The sequence below is a fragment of the Sciurus carolinensis genome, chromosome 14 (genome assembly GCF_902686445.1).
Source record: "Sciurus carolinensis chromosome 14, mSciCar1.2, whole genome shotgun sequence".
In the NCBI taxonomy this organism is placed as follows: Eukaryota; Metazoa; Chordata; class Mammalia; order Rodentia; family Sciuridae; genus Sciurus; species Sciurus carolinensis.
Genome location: NC_062226.1, coordinates 12,152,499 through 12,173,308, shown reverse-complemented (window position 1 = coordinate 12,173,308; position 20,810 = coordinate 12,152,499). Strand labels below are relative to the sequence as shown.

At 38.3% G+C, this 20,810-nt stretch overlaps 2 pseudogenes; one reads left to right on the top strand and one right to left on the bottom strand.

The window, feature by feature from the left end:
* Positions 1-2,138: 2,138 nt before the first annotated feature.
* The window catches only part of LOC124964404 (olfactory receptor 50-like), a 29,102-nt pseudogene continuing 10,430 nt past the window's right edge, over positions 2,139-20,810 (top strand).
* LOC124964405 (S-phase kinase-associated protein 2-like) lies at positions 5,349-6,641 on the bottom strand (annotated as a pseudogene).

Here is a 20,810-nt window from a genome sequence, read left to right as displayed (position 1 = left end):
AGAACAGTTCATCTCTAACTGATTTTATATTTCTTTTTTTGCAGTGCTGGGGTGTCGAACCCAGGGCCTTGTGCTTGCAAGACAAGCACTCTACCAACTGAGCTATCTCCCCAGCCCTTATATTTCATTTTTGAAAGCATATTTTAAAAACAGTTCTCCTTTTGTCATTAGGTCTTTTGGGATTTTCTTTGAAATTTTATACCAAATCCCTGTAATCTTACTCATATCCTCTGCCACCATCCAGGTTTCATTTTGTGTCTAAACTGCAGCCAGAACTTCCTATTCAGATTCCTGTTGATCCTCTTACCTTGCTGTCGTCTGATCTCTAACCATTAGACAGCCAGTTACTTAAAAGTTTTCATTGCTTTTCTTAAACCTTATGTTGTGTGAGCTAGTTCCCTGAGAATGGAATTGGAACATTCTATTTTAGCAGAAGAAGCCTTATAACTAGTTCTGAATGGTTCCCCACTTCATAACTTTTCCAGGATGACCATAATCTTGACATAATCCTTTCATGGCCCATCAAGGGTTCTTGCTCTTTCATTTCCAAATACATAACTGGAAGTGCCCATTTTTATATATGTTATGTGCCTTTTTTTCTATTAAGAACTCCTTTTAAAGTACACATAGGATTCCACTTCCTAGTTTGCTTGGCCTCTTGTAATTCAATGTCTTTCAATGTCATGACTCTACATTCCCTCTAATTTTATTTCTAGTAAATTATCCTGTGGATATATATGCTAATTGTTACAATTTCATATGAACAATGTTATTTATATCAGTATTGTTAGAAGAGGCAAAAATATTAGAAACAACCTACATGTCCATCCAATAGCTCATTGTGATTTTGGTTGTGATAAACTTATAGTTACTAACATGGTAATCAGTCACATAACTCAATGTATAATTAATTTCAGGTAACAATAGCCTATTAACAAAAATTTTAACCTACTGTGCTGAAGAATGTAGAAACTTTAAAGAATTTCAATCAAGTTGAGAGAATTGGTACATTAATGCAAAGTTTAGTTAACCACTCAAACGAGTGATGAGTCTCATCTTGAGACATCTCTCCAGCTCTCAAAGACAAAAGATGCTCACAGTGAGAGATTCTATATTTAGTAGCACATCCTGTTTGGTTTTCCTATTATGTTATGATTGTTCAAATGAATAGGTGTAAAACAAACTGACTTGAAGGAGAAAGAGAGATGAAGTAGCAGAAAAGTATAAGAAATAAGATAAGAAATGTTAGAATTATGAGAAGAAATATAAAATCAAGAATCTTTCATATGAATGTTTAGGAATGAAATAAAGGAAGAAGGTTTTATTTTCTTATTCTAGATAGACATTTAAAAAGAACTTCCTCACTGACAAATCCTAGATGTGACTGGAAAAGTTAAATACTTCCTGGTGTTCTGAGTACTTAAAATAAGAATGATCTCCTTTTGAGCTAAGGGAACACACAATGGGAATTTGGAAGTTTTTGTCCTTATTCCATGAAAATTCCTATAGAATCAAAATGTCGAGTGGGAAAGAATTTTCTTAAAGGCAGAACTGATGGGTTTGTTATAAGGAATGTCACCAGACATTTAATGTTATTGAGAGGGATTCATGTCCTTAAAGCTCTTGCCTGGACTTGCTACAGATGATAAATCCAGCAGCTATGCAGTTCCTGATAACTTAGAGATCCAAAGCAGCAGATTGGATTCTCTTTATTTGATCTGATACCTGGAATTAAAGCATTAGCTAACATATGTTTAAGAGGAATGGAGAAGATTAAGAAAGGTCAACAAACTATTGGAGTTTATCTACAATTTTCTATTAACTAGTTACTGACCTGGCCTTGAAACTAACCCTAATCTCACATTTCCATCATGAACTCCTCAAGTTGGTGAGATTTGATGATATTCAGATACTTCATTCTTCTTAAAAATATATTGTGTTGGTTTCTAGGTATACAAATAATATCCTTTTATCTGAGCCATTACTAGTTGATAGTGTGTCAAAATTTTGCCATATTCAATTACAATGCACACACTAACCAGTCGAAAACCAATCTTTATTACATAAATAGTCACAATCACTTCTCATTCTTTAACATTTTCCTATATTTTTCATCTCCGGCAAAAGAAAAGAAGAGCATGAGGAGGGGGAACCAGAGCAGCGTGTCCGAGTTCCTCCTCCTGGGGCTGCCCATCCAGCCAGAGCAGCAAGGCATGTACTACGCCGTTTCTGGCCATGTACCTGACCACGGTGCTGGGGAACCTGCTCATCATCCTGCTCATCAGGCTGGACTCTCGCCTCCACACCCCCATGTACTTCTTCCTCAGCCACTTGGCCCTCACTGACATCTGCTTCTCCTCAGTCACAGCTCCAAAGATGCTCATGGAACATGCTGACGCAGACTCAGTCCATCTCATATGCTGGCTGCATTTCTCCAGGCATACTTTTTCCTATTGTTTGGGTACTCTTGACAGCTTCCTTCTGACCTCCATGGCCTATGACAGGTATGTGGCCATCTGTCACCCCCTGCACTATACCACAAATGATGAGACAGAGCCTCTGTTTCCTGCTAGTGGTGGTGTCCTGGGTCTTGTCCTCTGCCATTGCCCTTGTGCACACCCTCCTCCTAGCCCGGCTCTCTTTCCTTAGAGGCAACACTCTGCCCCACTTCTTCTGTGACCTCTCTGCCTTACTTAAGCTGTTCAGCTCAGACACCACCATCAACCAGCTGGTGATCCCCACACTAGGAACTGTGGTCATTATCCTGCTGTTCTTATGTGTTCTGGTCTCTTATGGCCACATTGGGGCCACCATCCTGAGAAGACCCTCCATCCAGGGGATCTGCAAAGCCTTGTCCACATGTGGCTCCCACCTCTCTGTGGTTTCCCTGTACTATGGAGCAATTATTGCACTCTACTTTGTCCCCTCATCCAATAACAGTAAAGACGAGGATGTCGTTGTGTCTGTGTTGTACACTGTGGTCACCCCCATGCTGAATCCCTTGATCTACAGTCTGAGGAATCGGGATATGAAAGGAGCTCTGAGAAATATCCTCAGGAGAGGATGCATGATGGGAATGATCTTTGTTATTAACTGAATATGACATTTTCATTTCCAAATTCTTCACACACACCCTTTCCTTTTGGAATTGCTGTTTCTTTATGAATATAGATGTGATGGTCTTTGTTTGACCATGTTTCAGTTAGAATGTAGTTTTTATCTTGGTTTTATTGTCTTGTTGATCTTCAAAATCTTGGGAAAGGTTTTTGCAAACATACTGGCACAACTACATTTTCCTAATTTTTTCCTGTTCATAATGTTTCCTTTTCCTAAAAACACAATTTTTTTTTATATAGTCACAACTCTTGTCTCTATTCTCCTTGTTGACAGTTTGTGGACTTTTATAGCAAATCTTTTCCTTTTCTTTCTCAAGGTATATATTTCCTGGTGGGTTCATGGTTTCATTTTTGTGTTGATTTTTGCAGTACATTTGGAATTTATTTTTCTAGTAAGATTAATGAGAAATGCAGTTAAATCTTTGTTCATAATTTCTTTATCACTTATTTAATTTACACATAAAATTTTTGTATGTATTCGTGCTATGCCATAAATGTTTTGATATATGTATACATTGTGTATTGTTCAGATGATGGTAAGCATATTTATTTCTTTTCTTTTTTTTATAAAAATGTGTTTTATTTTAAAACAAGTTTATAAAAGTAGAAATCACATACAAAAATACAGATTACTCTGACACGTTGGCAAAATAGCTTATGGCTGGACTTGAGTCTGGAAGTACAGGCACTGTATGTTTGAGGGCATCCGGAAGTCAGTCCAACCAGATCCTACCACCTGCCCTTGTCACTAATCTGTAAACAATAATTTCAAGTAGTATTTAGCACTTTTTAACTAATAAGAAATAGACACATAATCATCTCCTCGTGTAACACTACTTTAAAATATTCTTCCTTACGTCTGAGTAGATAAGGGCACTTTATACTACTGTTTCTAACATTTAAAATCTTTGATTAAAATAAAACCAGTTAATAGAAAAAATGATGGGTTTTGGCTTTTTTTGTTGCATTTTGCACATATGGGAAAGTCACCAACTTAAAACTAGTGTTCTATGATTTTTTAAAAAGCAGAACTTGATCTTTTTGTCTCCATGAACCAGGTTTAAAAAACTAACAAACAAACAAACAACAAATCCAAACCCACTAATAGTATCAAAAGGTTCAACACCTGAGTACTAACTCTTACACAGTGTGCCAGTGCAGACTGTCCTGAAACTGCACAGAACATCACTGGCTTCTAGTGTGTACTTTTGATTAAAAGGAACAAGCAATTCTTAGGATCAGTAACCCTATAAAGTGGGTAATTTCAGACAATTATTGTTCAAGACCGTTTTTTAAAAGGCAATTTAAAATTCTTGATTCCAGAGTAATATACATATAACCTTAGCACTAAAGGAAAACTGCAGGCAGTATCAGTTCAGAACTTCTCCAAGTTTTCAAGAATAGAGACTGATTAGGATAACACCACCTTCCTAAAACAAAGCAACTCATTTAAAAGCTAAACAACTCATATTAATGTAATTTGATTATAAAGTTAGAAACCACAATTATATTTTGGGAACACAGTACCTTAGTGATATTAAAGGATACTTCAGATTAACCTGGCATAGAAAATTACTTCTTGAGCCTTCAAATCCGATACAATTCCATATCTCTGGTCATATGTTTAATTTGTTTGAGGGTTTAATCGGTGGGGCTATGTTTCCATTAAACTAATTTCCAATCTAAAGATAAAAATGAAATGCTTTTTCTTTTTTTAATTCCCAGATAGCTCAGATGCTATTACTTTATGACTCTCTCTTCAGCTCACCCTACACATAGCTTATGGTTCTTCCAAACCATGTCTTATTAATAAAACAATACTGAAAAATTAAATAGACAAAAGTTATCACAAGGGTTATGAAAATCATTGGCCATACGTCATTTTTTAGCTTGATTCTAAATAAGACTTAATCTGAAGGGCACTTGGAGAAGGTGGCACAAATTTTGCTCTGTAAAAAAGTAACCTGAAATCATAGGCTCACTCTCCTAAAATTTCCAAAGGCCTACAACTTAGGCTCTTAAGGGCATAGCATTGACAGAAGCTTTTATAGTTATTTTTTAAAAAGGGCAACACTTCATTGTTTTCCCTTGAAAATGGTTCCCTAATATACTTGCACGATAAAGGTTAAGGGAAAACGAATAATAAAACTAGCCCAGTGCTCCAGATATTGGGCTTTCTGCCTAGTTTCCCCATTCCAAAGGAAGAAGAGACACCAATCAGAGGAGATAACTTCATAGACAGCTGGGCTTTTGCAGTGTTAGTGGGCACCTGATGCCCCATATCTCCTGGTTCTTTTTGTTCCCAACAGTTGGCCTGGCAATGGTGGTGAAATAGGAGCAATTAATCTGCAGATGAGGAAGGGCTTCCTGTAACAGTTGAAGGGTACCATCTGGCACAATTCCAAAAACTTGTAGTGTTTTTCAGTGTGGGAATTTCTCCGAGTTCAAGTAGAGTTTCAGGAATTATAGCACCGACTGAGTGACAGGTGTTGGAGGTAGCTGAGCTGGAGAAATTCTGGAAAGCAGTCATGCTTTAGCATGACACTGTCACTTAAGTCCAGGTGGACAAGGTTGGGGCATCTTCTAACTAAGGTAGAGACATCTGATTTCTGGAGATTCTTCAGGTAGCCACTAAGATTCAGCTGGGTGATGGTCTCTGACACATGTGCGACGGCCACCTGCACATGCTTTTCAGTGAACTCATAGCACCAGGAGAGATTCAGCTCATCCAGTCTGGAACAGCTGCTTAGCAAAGTCTTCAGGGCGGATTCAGAAAATCCAGAACAGCCACAAAGGTTGGGTAGTACTAAATTTGAGTTCTGTGCAAGATTATTAACAATGGGATCAGAAAGCTGCAGGCCTTCCAGGCTCAGATTCTGCAACTTGGAGCACTGAGACAGAATGCCATGGAGGGTGGAGACGTTAATAACCGAGTTACACAGATCCAAGTGCTGGACACGAAAAGGGCCGTGAGGTCCAAGGTTTGCAGAGAGATTCGTCAAACGCGAGGCAGTACCACCTCTTACAAACACCAGAGACTTTCAGCAGCTCGGGGAGACAGGGACAAGAGAAGATCCCCAGGAGCAGCGAATCCGGGAGAGAGCCCCATGAAACACCAGGGAAGTTCTCTGACTGAGTTTAGGCCTGCGGATGATCACAAAGCCTTTGTTATTCCCTTTGCTTTTCAGCCGTTTCCGTGGGGGGCTCTGAGGGTGGCCCAGGTTAGAAAGCAGTTCCTGGGGGATGTTTTCACTGTCCACCTCCTCCTTCTCTAAGGCGGAGACCCCCATGCCTGACAGCAGTTCAGAAGTCTTGCTGGAATCCCATCCCCCCGTGAAGCTGGTGGTAACGTTGCTACTCTGGTCCGGAATCTCCTGGAGGTGCTTCCTGTGCATGGCGTCCGCAGGTTCGGGAGTTTTAAATACCTGCATTAATTGCACAACTGCCCGCCTCCCGGATTCCCGCTTTGGCGCGCGACGGCTCACAGCATGCGGTTCCAGCCGGCAGCAGCCAGACCCGCGAACTCTAGCAACGTTCCATCCCTGCCGCGCTCTAAGGGCTCTTGTCCCGCTTTCCTCCGCGGCCTCCGCGGCCCCGCAGCCTGCTGGGAATTGTAGTTCCTGGCCTGTCTCGTCGTCCGACCGACATGCTCCTACTTCTGTCCCTTGCGATTTCGCCCCAAGCATATTTATTTCTTTGAACATTTTTAATTTCTTTGTTGTCAAACATTCAAGAGCCTTTATTCTAGCTTTCTTAAGTATAGACTATATTATCATTTGCTCTGGTCAACCTGTGCAATAGAATAGCCAAAACGATTCTTCCTATGTATTAATAGAGTAGCTATTGACCAACCTTTCCCCCTCTCTCCTTTCCTGTGTTCTCCCTAACTCTTTGTAATTCCTTAATCTCTGTCCAAATTATTTTCAGTTTTGTTAGGCTGACTATCTAGGCCCAAAGAGTGTGGCCTTTGTTCCAAACCGGAATAAGACAGAAATGAGACAGTTTTTCTGTAAACGGCCAGCACAACGGCCCAGATCGACTGGGTACAGGACCCAAGTGTTGACAGTGGTGAACTTGATCAGAGTCGTCTGCCCAGTTCTAACAAGGCCACATGGGGGTGAGGCAAGTATTGAGGGTAGAGGGTCTTACAAGGCCTTCCAGGCGATGCTGTGATTATGGGAAATCAGCTCCTTCCTAGAGGGTGCTCTACCTCTTTGGGTGTGGGCTGGAGAGAATGGCTAAGCAGGGTGTCAGGAGGTCTAGGCATACTGAACTGAGCTCAAGTAGAAATTCAGCACGGTTTAACCTAATCATATTTTATTTTAAAATGAAAAAAAGAAACGTTCTTGCCCAACTCATCAATCTAGTGTCTTGTGTTTCCATCTGAAGTAGTTAAGTGTTATCTTTAGCCCTCAAGAAACCACTTCTGCTTAAGGCCTATGTGCTAACCTCATTGCTGTAAGTTGGTAATGGGGACAGGTGTTTCTGTATTCCTTTAACTTTAGTATTTGGTATAAAGGAGGAATTCATATGTCAGAGACATTTAGGGACTATTCATATTCTGTTAAACTGCCTACATTTAGTTGAATTGTATTCATACTGTGTGTGAATCAAATCCTGAGACATAATAGTCTTGAATATTTTGATTTGAGTGATATTTTACTGGGAATTTTACTTTAGTATTTATAAAATATTGAAATAACAGAGAAAATATATAGACAGTTTAAATATATGTGTGTATATATAATATATTGTACATATACATGTGCATGTGGTTTTGATATGTGACATGATAACATTGTAAATCATTTACAGAAATATTTGTTTAAAAAGCTCAAGGTCTAAACAGAAACCTCAACACTGTGAAGCTCCTTCGTAGTCCTCCAGATATCTTCTTTCTTCTTCACTCTTTCCAATATGAGCTTGGGTTTCCTCAGAGTTCTAAAACTTCTGCAGTGACCCATGAATTTTGCCTGATTGAGAACAGCCTATACAATTAAATTAGACTCTCTTTATTCTTGACACTTGCCTTTGTTGTTTTCTGTTGTCCATGTGAAATTCATCTATATATTCTCATCTTTCACTCTAAACTCTAACACACCACTCTATTTTATAATTTGTTCTTTTTAGGTACACATGACAGCAGAGAGTATTTTGACACACATGGAATATAGCATTCTAATATGGTTACCTGCACTATTTTAATGGTTGCTTTTTGCTTATACTATTTTGCTATTTTGAAAAATGCTACTATATATGTTTTTAAGTGTGAATCCAGTGTGTATATCAGAGCGACTCTGTAATTTGTACACACAGAACAATTACTGGATTTTTGGGCAACTATCACTGCTGAACTCCTCTATGAAATAGTTATATGGAGAAGCCATTCCAAAAAGAAACAGCATGTGATTTCTAATATAATAATTTCTAATATCCCAGAAAATGCAAAGCAACAGTGATAATAAAAAGATCAGTTGTCACCAAGGATGTGTGTAAGGGAAAGGAAGGGATGAATGGGTAGAGCAAAGAGGATTTATAAGATGAAAAGTTATTATGTTTGATGCTTTAACCTTGAACACACGTTCTTATGCATTTCTCAAAATCAACCAAACAAACAAACAAAAACCAAAGGGAAGAGATTGTGCAGAGTCAAGGGAATGTTTCTGAGCATGAAATAGGAAATGGCTGAGTCCTGTGACTGTAACACATGCCCCTGACCTAAGTAATCCTGTGTTCAGAATCCAGGCGGGGTGTCCTCAGGAGTTACAGCAGCAGAACCTGTGGTATGCGAATTGATCACAACCAGCAAGACCCAGTTATTACAGCATGTGCACATCCCCTTCCCTGATAGAATTTTCTGCTGGAATTCACTAGTGAATCATGCTTTACACTATGTTTTAACCAAATATATCTGGATTTTAAAAAATAAAGAACTCCTTTGTCCTAAGTACCTAACAATATTATGCCATAGGTTTTTTTTTCTATGCTTTTATTTATCTTTTTTTATTGTAAACAAATGGGATACATGTTGTTTCCCTGTTTGTACATGGAGTACAGGCATACCATTTGTGTAATCATAAATTTACATAGGATAATGTTGGTTGATTCATTCTGTTATTTTTGCCCTTCCCCCACCCCTCCCATCCCACTTTTCCCTCTATACAGTCCTTCCTTCCCCCATTCTTGCCCCCACTCCCTAACCCTAACTCTAACCCTAAAACTAAACCCTCCCACGCCCCATTACGTATCATCATCCACTTTTCAGTGAGATCATTCTTCCTTTGGTTTTTTGAGATTGGCTTATCTCACTTAGCATGATATTCTCCAATTTCATCCATTTGCATGCAAATGCCATAATTTTATCATTCTTTATGGCTGAGTAATATTCCATTGTGTGTGTATATATATATATATATATATATATATATATATATATATATGCCACAGTTTCTTTATCCATTCATCAACTGAAGGGCATCTAGGTTGGTTACACAATCTGGCTATGGTGAATTGAGCAGAAATGAACATTGATGTGACTGTATCTCTGTAGTATGCTGATTTTAAATCCTTTGGGTATAGGCCAAGGAGTGGGATAGCTGGGTCAAATGGTAGTTCCATTCCAAGTTTTCTAATGAATCTCCATACTGCTTTCCAGAGTGGCTGCACTAATTTGCAGCCCCACCAGCAATGTATGAGTGTACCTTTCTCCCCACATCCTCGCCAACACCTGTTGTTGCTTGTATTCTTGATAATCACCATTCTAATTGGGGTGAGATGGAATCTTAGGGTGGTTTTGATTTGCATTTCTCTTATTACTAGAGATGTTGAACATTTTTCCATATGTTTGTTGATTGCTTGTAGGTCTTCTTCTGTGAAGTGTCTGTTCATTTCCTTAGCCCATTTGTCGATTGGGTTATTTGTAGTCTTGGTGTTAAGTTTTTTGAGTTCTTTATAGATTCTGGAGATTAGTGCTCTATCTGAAGTATGATTGGCAAAGATTTTCTCCCACTCTGTAGGCTCTCTCTTCGCATTGCTGATAGTTTCCTTTGCTGAGAGAAAGCTTTTTAGTTTGAATCTATCCCAGGTGTTGATTCTTGCTTTTATTTCTTGTGCTATGGGAGTCCTGTTGAGAAAGTCTGGTCCTAAGTCGACATGTTGAAGATCTGGACCTACTTTTTCTTCTATAAGATGCAGGGTCTCTGGTCTGATTCCGAGGTCCTTAATCCATTTTGAGTTTAGTTTCGTGCATGGTGAGAGATATGGGTTTAGTTTCATTCTGTTGCATATGGATTTCCAATTTTCCCAGCACCATTTGTTGAAGAGACCATCTTTTCTCCATTGCATATTTTTGGCCCCTTTGTCTAGTATGAGAAAATTATATTTATTTGGGTTTGTGTCCGTGTCCTCTATTCTGTACCATTTATCTACCTGTCTATTTTGGTACCAATACCATGCCGTTTTTGTTACTATTGCTTTGTAGTACAGTTGAAGTTCTGGTATTGCAATACCCCCTGCTTCATTTTTCCTGTGAAGGATTGCTTTAGCTATTCTGGGTTTCTCCTTATTCTTCCAGATGAATTTCAAGATTGCTTGTTCTATTTCTGTAAGGTATGTCATTGGGATTTTAATTGGAATTGCATTGAATCTGTATAGCACTTTTGGTAGTATGGCCATTTTGACAATATTAATTCTGCCTATCCAGGAACATGGGAGATCTTTCCATCTTCTAAGGTTTTCTTTAATTTCTTTCTTTAGTGTTCTGTAGTTCTCATTGTACAGGTCTTTCACCTCTTTTGTGAGATTGACTCCAAAGTATTTTATTTTTTTTGAGGCTATTGGAATGGGGAAGTTTTCCTAACTTCTCTTTCTGAAGATTCATGACTTATGTATAAAAATGCATTAGATTTATGAGCATTGATCTTATATCCCACTACTTTACTAAATTCACTTATGAGTTCTAAGAGTTTTCTGGTGGAATTTCCTGGTTCCTCTAAGTATATAATCATATCATCAGCAAATAGGGATAGTTTGAATTCTTCTTTTCCTATTCGTATCCCTTTAATTTCTTTGGTCTGTCTAATTGCTCTGGCTAGAGTTTCAAGGACAATATTGAATAGGAGTGATGAAAGAGGGCATCCCTGCCTTGTTCCAGTTTTTAGGGGGAATGCTTTCAGTTTTTCACCATTTAGAATGATATTAGTCATGGGCTTAGTGTAGATGGCCTTTACAATGTTAAGGAACGTTCCCACTATCCCTATTTTTTCTAGTGTTTTGAGCATGAAGGGATGCTGTATTTTATCAAATGCTTTTCCTGCATCTATTGAAATAATCATGTGATTCTTGACTTTAAGTCTGTTGATATGGTGAATGACATTTATTGATTTCCTGATGTTGAACCAACCTTGCATCCCTGGGATGAAATCCACTTGATCATGGTGCACTATCTTTTTAAAATGTTTTTGTATGCAATTTGCTAAAATTTTGTTAAGAATTTTTGTGTCGATGTTCATTAAGGATATTGGTCTAAAATTTTCTTTCCTCGATGTGTCTCTGTCTAGTATAGGTATCAGGGTGATATTGGCTTCATAGAATGAGTTTGGGAGAGTTCCCTCCTCTTCTATTTCATGGAATACTTTGAGAAGTATTGGAATGAGCTCTTCTTTAAAGGTTTTGTAGAACTCGCCTGAGAACCCATCTGGTCCTGGACTTTTCTTTGTTGGTAGGCTTCTGATGACTTCTTCTATTTCATTACTTGAAATTGGTCTATTTAAATTGTGTATGTCCTCCTCGTTCAGTTTAGGTAAGTCATATGTCTCTAGAAACCTGTTGATGTCTTCGAAATTTTCTATTTTGTTGGAGTACAGATTTTCAAAATAGCTTCTAATTATGTTTTGTATTTCAGTCGTGTCTGTTGTGATATTTCCTTGTTCATTCCGAATTTTAGTGATTTGGGTTTTCTCTTGTCTTCTCTTTGTTAGTGTGGCTAAAGGTTTATCAATTTTGTTTATTTTTTCAAAGAACCAACTATTTATTTTGTCAATTTTTTGTATTGTTTCTTTTGTTTCAATTTCATTGATTTCAGCTCTGAGTTTAACTATTTCCTGTCTTCTACTACTTTTGCTGTTGGTCTGTTTTTCTTTTTCTAGTGCTTTGAGCTGTAGTGTTAGGTCGTTTATTTGTTGAGTTTTACTTCTTTTATTGAATGCGCTCCATGAAATAAATTTTCGTCTAAGTACTGCTTTCATAGTGTCCCAGAGATTTTGATATGATGTTTCTTTGTTCTCATTTACCTCTAAGAATTTTTTAATTTCCTTCCTAATATCTTCTGTTATCCATTCATCATATAATAGCATATTGTTTAATCTCCAGGTGTTGGAGTAATTTCTGTTTTTTACTCTTTCATTTATTTCTAATTTCAATCCATTATGATCTGATAGAATACAAGGAAGTGTCTCTATCTTCTTGTATTTGCTAACATTAGCTTTGTGGCATAATATATGGTCTATTTTAGAGAAGGATCCATGTGCTGCTGAGAAGAAAGTGTATTCACGCTTCGTTGGATGGTATATTCTATAAATGTCTGTTAAGTCTGAATTATTGATTGTGTTATTGAGTTCTATGGTTTCGTTGTTCAATTTTTGTTTGGAATATCTGTCCAGTTGTGAGAGAGGCATGTTAAAATCACCTAGTATTATTGTATTATGGTCTATTTGATTTCTGTAATTGAGAAGGATTTGTTTGACATACATGGGTGAGCCACTGTTTAGGGCACAGATATTTTTGATTGTTATCTTGCTGATTTATGATTCCCTTAAGCAGTATGAAATGTCCTTCTTTATCCCTTCTGACTAACTTTGGCTTGAAGTCCACATTATCTGAAATGAGGATGGATACCCCAGCTTTTTTGTTGGGTCCATGTGCATGGTATGTTTTTTCCCATCCTTTCACCTTTAGTCTATGGGTATCTCTTTCTATGAGGTGAGTCTCTTGCAGGCAACATATTGTTGGATCTTTCTTTTAAATCCAATCTGCCAGTCTATGTCTTTTGATTGATGAATTCAGGCCATTAACATTCAGGGTTACTATTGAGATATGATTTGTATTCCCAGTCATTTGACTCATTTTATTCATTTATTTGTTTATTTTTGACACGACTTGGTTCCTCTTTATTTGAGAGTTCCTTTAGGATAGCTCCTCCCTTTGCTGATTTGCTTCTTTGTTTTTCATCTCTTCCTCATGGAATATTTTGCTGAGAATGTCCTGTAAAGCTGGCTTTCTTTTTGTATATTCTTCTAGCTTTTGTTTATCATGGAAGGATTTTATTTCATCATCAAATCTGAAGGTAAGTTTTTCTGGGTATAAGATTCTTGGTTGGCATCCATTTTCTTTCAGAGCTTGAAAAATGTTGTTCCAGGCCCTTCTAGCTTTTAGGTTGTGGATTGAAATATCTGCTGATATCCGCATTGGTTTCCCCCTGAATGTAATTTGGTTCTTTTCTCTCACAGCCTTTAAAATTCTGTCTTTATTTTGTATGTTCGGTATTTTCATTATAATGTGCCTTGGTGTGGGTCTGTTGTAATTTTGTGTATTTGGAGTCCTATAAGCCTCTTGAACTTGATTTTCCATTTCATTCTTCAGATTTGGGAAATTTTCTGAAATTATTTCATTGAATAGATTGTTCCTTCCTTTGGTTTGTTTCTCTAAGCCTTCCTCAATCCCAATAATTCTCAAATTTGGCCTTTTCATGATATCCCATAGTTCTTGGAGATTCTGTTCATGATTTCTTACCATCTTCTCTGTTTGTTCAACTTTGTTTTCAAGGTTAAATATTTTTTCTTCAATATCTGAGGTTCTGTCTTCCAGGTGTTCTATCCTATTGGTTGTGCTTTCTATGGAGTTCTTAATTTGGTTTATTGTTTCCTTCATTTCAAGGATTTCTGTTTGGTTTTTTTTCAATATCTCTAACTCTTTATTGAAATGATCTTTTGCTTCCTGTATTTGCTCTGTTAACTGTCGATTGGTGCGTTCATTCAATGCCTGCATTTGCTCTTTCATCTCATCATTCAATGCCTGCATTTGCTCTTTCATCTCATCATTCAATGCCTGCATTTGCTCTTTCATCTCATCGTTTGCTTCCCTGATCATTTTAATTATGTACATTCTGAACTCCCTTTCTGACATTTCTTCTGCCATGCTGTCGTTGGATTTTATTGATGTAACATCTAGATTTGTTTGGGGCATTTTCTTCCCTTGTTTTCTCATATTGTTCAGGAATCAGTGGATCATTAAGATATTGCAGATTTCCTCTATTGACTTATAATGTCCCTGAAGATTGCTAGTGTATCCCCTCTTATCCTTCAGTAGCCTGAAGTCTTGGAGGAAGTTGATACTGCTGTGTTCCCCAAGGAAGCTGCCTCTCTAGGGGTGGTGGTCTTCAAGTGGGGTATATTCCCTGCTAGTGGGCAGAGGTGCCTCCACTTGTTGACCAATGGTCATCCAAAGGGGAACTAGGCTGCGGGCTGAGGCAAGGCCTGTTTGGGCCTGTGTCTCTTGTTTTACCGTCCTTGTGCGAAAACCTCACCCAGCAGAGAAGACTCACCCGGTGGAGAGGTCTAGCTGGTCAGTTCCCCTCCTAGAGGTTCTCCTCAGTCCAGAATTACCACCTGGGCAGTGCAACCTTCCCAGGCAACATTCCCAGGGGCCCGAACCTACCTCCTGGGCCTGGGAGCCTCACCCTTCGCAGAGGAATCTCCTTAGGTAGCCCCTCCTCAGAGAAGCTGCCGGCAGTCCTGGAACCTTCGCTCCGCCCCTCAGCTTGTCTCTGTGTAGCTCTTTCACCCAAAGGCGCCTAGGTCCCCAGACCGTGCTTTGCACCTAATCGCCTGGCTATGCGACCCCTCCTCTGAGCAGCCACCTGGAGCCTCGTACATATGCTCCGAGCCCCACTGACCCGCCGCTCCCTCTTCCTCCAGGCAGCCACCCAGAGTTCTGTGTGGGCGCTTGGAGACCAAGCAACTCACTGCGCACCTCCACCTCCTCAGGACGGCCTCCCTGTTGTTCAGGAGGTTGCTCTGAGTCCAAACAACTCGCCATCCAGCTCTTCCTCTGGCTGTTGCCGGAGCCTCGGCGGGTTGCTCCGAAACCAAGCGTTGTGCTGCACGGCCTCCTTTGCAAAGTTCCCCGCTGTCCATGTTCACTGCTCCAGCGGGGAGAAGGGTATCTTGCCGCCTGGGCAGGGCAGCCTTCCCAGGCAACGTTCCCAGGGGCCCGGACCTACCTCCTGGGCCTGGGAGCCTCACCCTTCACAGATGAGTCTCCTTAGGCTGCCTCTCCTCAGAGAATCTGCCCGCAGTCCTGGAACCTTCGCTCTGCCCCTCAGCTTGTCTCTGCAGTTCTTCCACCAAAAAGCCGCCTAGGACCTGGGACCCTGTTCTGCATCTAATTACCTGCCTATGCAGGCCGTCCTCTGGGCAGCCACCCAAGCCTGGCGGTTTACTCTAAAACCAAGTGCTGTGCTGAGCAGCTTCCTCTGCAAAGTTCCCAGTGGTCCGTGTTTACCGCTTCATGGGGGGAGGGGCGTCTTGCCGGGCAACTCTACTTCACAAAGTTCCCTGCGTTCCAGGGCTACCGCCCCATCTGGGACGCCTCCCCAACGGGAGAGACTCACCCGACGGCTTTGAGTTGGTCCCAAGTCACTCACTATCTCCTCTTTTGAATCCTGAGTCCTGGAGCAACATGAAATGCAGCCGCCCTCTAGTCTGCCATCTTGAAAACCCGCCATAGGTTTTTTTAAAAACATTTTCCTTGTTCTTTTTAGTTATATGTGACAGTACAGTCTATTTTGTTGTGCATATACAAACATCGCGTATATTTTATTCAAAATAGGAATCTAGATATGTGGATGTACATGATGCTGAGATTCACTGTGGTGTATTCATACATGTGTGTAGGGAAGTTATGTCAGCTTCATCTCACTGTCTTTCCTTTCCTATCCTCCTCCCTTCCATTTATTCCCCATTGTCTAATCCACTGAACCATTCTACCCACTGTTTGTTGTTAGCATCCACATGTCAGAGAGAACATTCAAGCTTTGATTTCTTGGGATGGTGTACTTCACTTAGCATGATAGTCTCCAGATTCATCCACTTTCTGGCAAAAGTTATAAAGTTATAAAGTCACCCTTTTCACAGCTGAGTAATATTCCCTTGTGTATATAAACCACATTTTCTTTATCCATTAATCTGTTGAAGGGCATCTAGATTGGTTCCAGAGCTTAGCTATTGTGAATTGAGTTGCTATAAACATTGATGTGTCACTATAGTTTACTGATTTTAATTCCTTTGGATATATACTGAGGAGTGGGATAACTGGGTCAAATAGGGTTTCCATCCCTAGTTTTTTGAGGAAACTCCAAATTGCTTTCCAGAGTGGTTACACAAATTTGCAGTCCCACCTGCAATGTATGAGTGTATGCTTTTCCCCACATCCTTGCCAACATTAATTGTTACTTGTATTCTTGATAATTGCCATTCTTACCTTGAGTGAGATAAAAATGTCATTCAATGTTTTGTCCTTTTAATAATAAAGTATTTTAAATTAATTTCATCCTTTCTCCACTTCTCTGCAACACCAACTCTACCATTACCATTTTCTAGATGTATACATTACTCTACATGTAGGTATACATCTATATCGCCCGTATGCCATGCTTCTGTTTTTTTTTTTTACTGGTTTATTCATATTTCTATTTTTAATATGCATCTTTATCCTATTTGCCAAAAACCATGTTTTCTGAAAAGTTATAATGTGTGGGGTGACAAGTGGAGTTGAGTGGTGTATGCCCTGTGATCAGCATGTCATTTCTGGTTATACAAACCACAGAAACCAAGTGCTGGTGCTCAGTGAGGTTCATGTATAAGTATAGTTTTAAAAGCACTGTTGTAGATAAATATAACTGTATAAATATTTATGCTTATATGCAATAAATACATGCAATAAAAACCACTTAATAGTTTAATTAACTGACAGTTCAGTTTATTTATTACCACAGTATGGTCCCATTTGTTTTTTTATAGAAATATGTTTAACATGTAACATATAACATTATTAAATGGAAACTTTATTATTCATAGACAAATATAGAAATATAGAAACATGGTTTTAACCGTAAGCTTGGGAATGGTAATTAGATTTTTGTCTGTTTATAATTGTGGAATAATATTGGCTAATGAGAGTGAACTCTTGTTTTTCTTTTTTTGTACCAGGAATTGAATTCAGGGGCACTTAACCACTGAGCCACATCTCCAGCCCTTTTTAGTTTTCATTTTGAGACAGGGTCTCACTAAGTTGCTGGGGCCTTGCTAAGTTGCTGAGGCTGGCTTTGGATTTGTGATCCTCCTGTTTCAGCCACCCAAGTGACTGGGATTACATGAGTGAGACACCAGGCTAGGTAAGAGTGAACTCCTGATACATATAATAACATAGATGATGTTATCATGCTAAGTGAAAAACAGCCTGTACAAAAGATTATATGCTGCATGATTATGATTAAATGAAGTTAAAAAGCATTCAGGAAAATCAGGGCGGGTTGAGATTGGAAGACCATTTACCCTTGGGAGATTCAAACTATAAAGGGAAGGAGGGGGGCTTCTGTCAGACGAAGTTGTCTATCTCTTGACCTAAGTGATCATTCCAGTAGTGTATACAAATGAAAAAAATTAAAGAGGTGGATATTTAAAATTCATGTTTTAAAAAAGTATAAATGACAACACCTCAATAAAAATTATTAGGAAATCACAAATAATAAACTTATATGGACTATGTTTGTAAAAGAAATTATAATGTAAATTGAATATATTTTCAAAATAAATGGTATCATATTGTAGAAAAGGGAAAAAATCTTACCTGTAACATACAGTGATTTTTGGGCTGAACTCAGAATTAATCTGAAATAAGACAGATTACACTATTAGGAAAATGAACCAAACAGATATTTCCTTAACATTTCATCCAACAGTGGCAGAAAGCATATTTGTCTTAAAGTCAATGGAATATTCTCCAGGAATGACTGTAGTTTGGTACCCAAAACAAGTCTTAAGAAGTACAAATAAATCAATAAGTGATTAAAATATAAAAGAAAGAAAGAAAACGTATCATGTATCATCCTTGAGCACAGGGGAATAAAGCTAGAAACCAGAAACAGAACTTTGGCAATGATACAAAGACCTGAAAATTTAAAATGGTCTTTTGAATGACCAAGAGATAATCATGAAGAAATCAAGAGAAATGAAAAAAAAATTAAATCATATGAAAATGAAAACAGACACATCAGAACCTGTGAGATAGCAAAAGCAGTAATAAGTGCTTATAGAAAATATTAGAAAATTTTGAAATAAATAACCTAGTGATGGGATTCAAGGAACTAGAAGACCAAGAACAACAAAACCCCAAATTAGAAGAAAAGGAATAACAAATATCTGAGATACAATAAACAACACACAGACTGAAAATACAAAAGGCCAACAAAATTAGAAATTTTGTTTCTGAAGAGTTAAATAAAATTGACACAACATCCCAAGACTAAGAAGGAAAAATAGAAGAAATAACCCAAATAAATAAAATCAGAGATGAAAAAGAACACAGTACAACGGATACAACAGAAACCACAAGGATAATTAGTGACTATTGAGAATAAGTGTATTGAGCTGGGGAAAACCTAGAAGAAACTGACAATTTTATGGATATATACAACCTACCCAAACTGAAGCATAGGTGCATAGAAAATTTGAACAGATCAAAAATGAGTAATAAAATTGAATCAAGATTTAAAAATGGGGCTGGGGTTGTGACTCAGTGGTAGAGCGCTTGCCTAGCATGTGTGAGACACTGGGTTCAATCCTCAGCAACACATATAAATAAATAGATATTCATCAACAATTAATAAAAATATATTTTTTTAAATTTAAAAATTTCTTTCAACAAAGAGAAGCCCTGGATGAGATGGCTTCTCTGATGAATTTTACCAACCTTTCAAAGAGAACCTAACATGAGGTTCTCAAATCCTTCTGATGAATTGAAAGGGAGGGAATCCTTCCAAACTCCTTCTGTAAGTCCAGTATTAGCCTGATACCAAAATCAGCAAATGACAAAATAAAAAAAGGAAAGCAAATATTAATATCTGTATGAACAATATGATGTACATAACCACAAAATTTCTCAAAAAGTGCTATCAAATCAAATATAAGACACAAAAAAGATCATACAGGGGACTGTGGAGGTAGTTTAGTGGTAGAGTGCTTGTTTAGCAGACATGAGACTATGGGTTGAATCTCCAGCACCTCCAAAGTAACAAACCCATCATGATCAAGTGCAAATTATATCAAGAATCCAAGGATGGTTTTTATGGTTTAATATTAATGCATTGTAAAAATAATACAGCACATCTACAGAATGAGGATAAAAATCATAGTTCATGTCAATAGATAAAGAAAAATCAAAATGAGAGGGCAGGGGTATGAAAGGGGAATGAGACAGACATCATTACCCTATTACATGTATGATTACACAAATGGTATGAAACTACATCGTGAACAACCATAGAAATGAAAAGTTGTACCCCATTTGTGTACAATGAATCAAAATGCAGTCTGTAAAAAAAAAAGAATTAAAAAAGAAAAATCATTCAATAAAACTAACATTCTTCATGATAAAATTTCAGAAAATTCGATATAGAAGGAAGATACATCAGTACAACAAGGCTTTATATGACAGACACAGCCCTAATAATTGAGAATGGAGAAATGTTTTTTTCTCTAAGATCAGGAGGAAGACAGGGATGTCCACTTTTACTACTATTAAATATAATGCTGGAAGTCTTAGAGCTATAAGACTAGAAAAAGAAATAGAGGGTATCAAAATCAGAAAGGAGGAGATCTAATTATCCTTGTTTGCAGACAACATGATCTTATGAAAAACCTGAAGACTCAGGAAAAAAAAAACAACTAAACTTTTAGGTCCATAAAAACATCATAAAAATCAATAGCTATTCTTAGATGCCAATAACAAAATTTATGAAAGAAAAAAAAGGAAAGAAATTTCATTTGCAGCATCTCCATCAAGTGACCAACGACCTTCTTCACAGAACTGCAAATTTATTTTGAAGATTAAAAGACCCAGAATAGTCAAAGAAATACTGAGCAATAAGAGCAAAGCTTGAGGCATCACAATACCTGATCTCAAATTATGCACAGACCTATAGTAAGAAAAAAGGCATGATATTGGCATCAAAATAGACATGAAGACCAATGCAATAGAATAGAAGACACAAATAAATTCACATAGATACAGTAGGGTGATCCTTCAAAATGCTGCCCAAAACATACACTGGAGAAAAGACAACCTTTTAAACAAATGGCATACTAGATACCTAAGCTTATGGTTTCAGAGATTCAGCCCATGGTGACCAACTCCGTAGCTCTTGGCTGGAGGTGAGGCAGAACATCATGGCCAGAAGGGCATGCTGGAGAAAGAGTGCTCAATTCATGACATCCAGGAAGCAGGGGGGAGGGAGGGAGGGAGGGGGAGAGAGAGAGAGAGGGAGAGAGAGAGAGAGAGAGAGAGAGAGAGAGAGAGAGAGACAGAGAGAGAGGGAGAGACAGAGAGACAGAGAGACAGAGAGAGAGGGAGAGAGGAGAG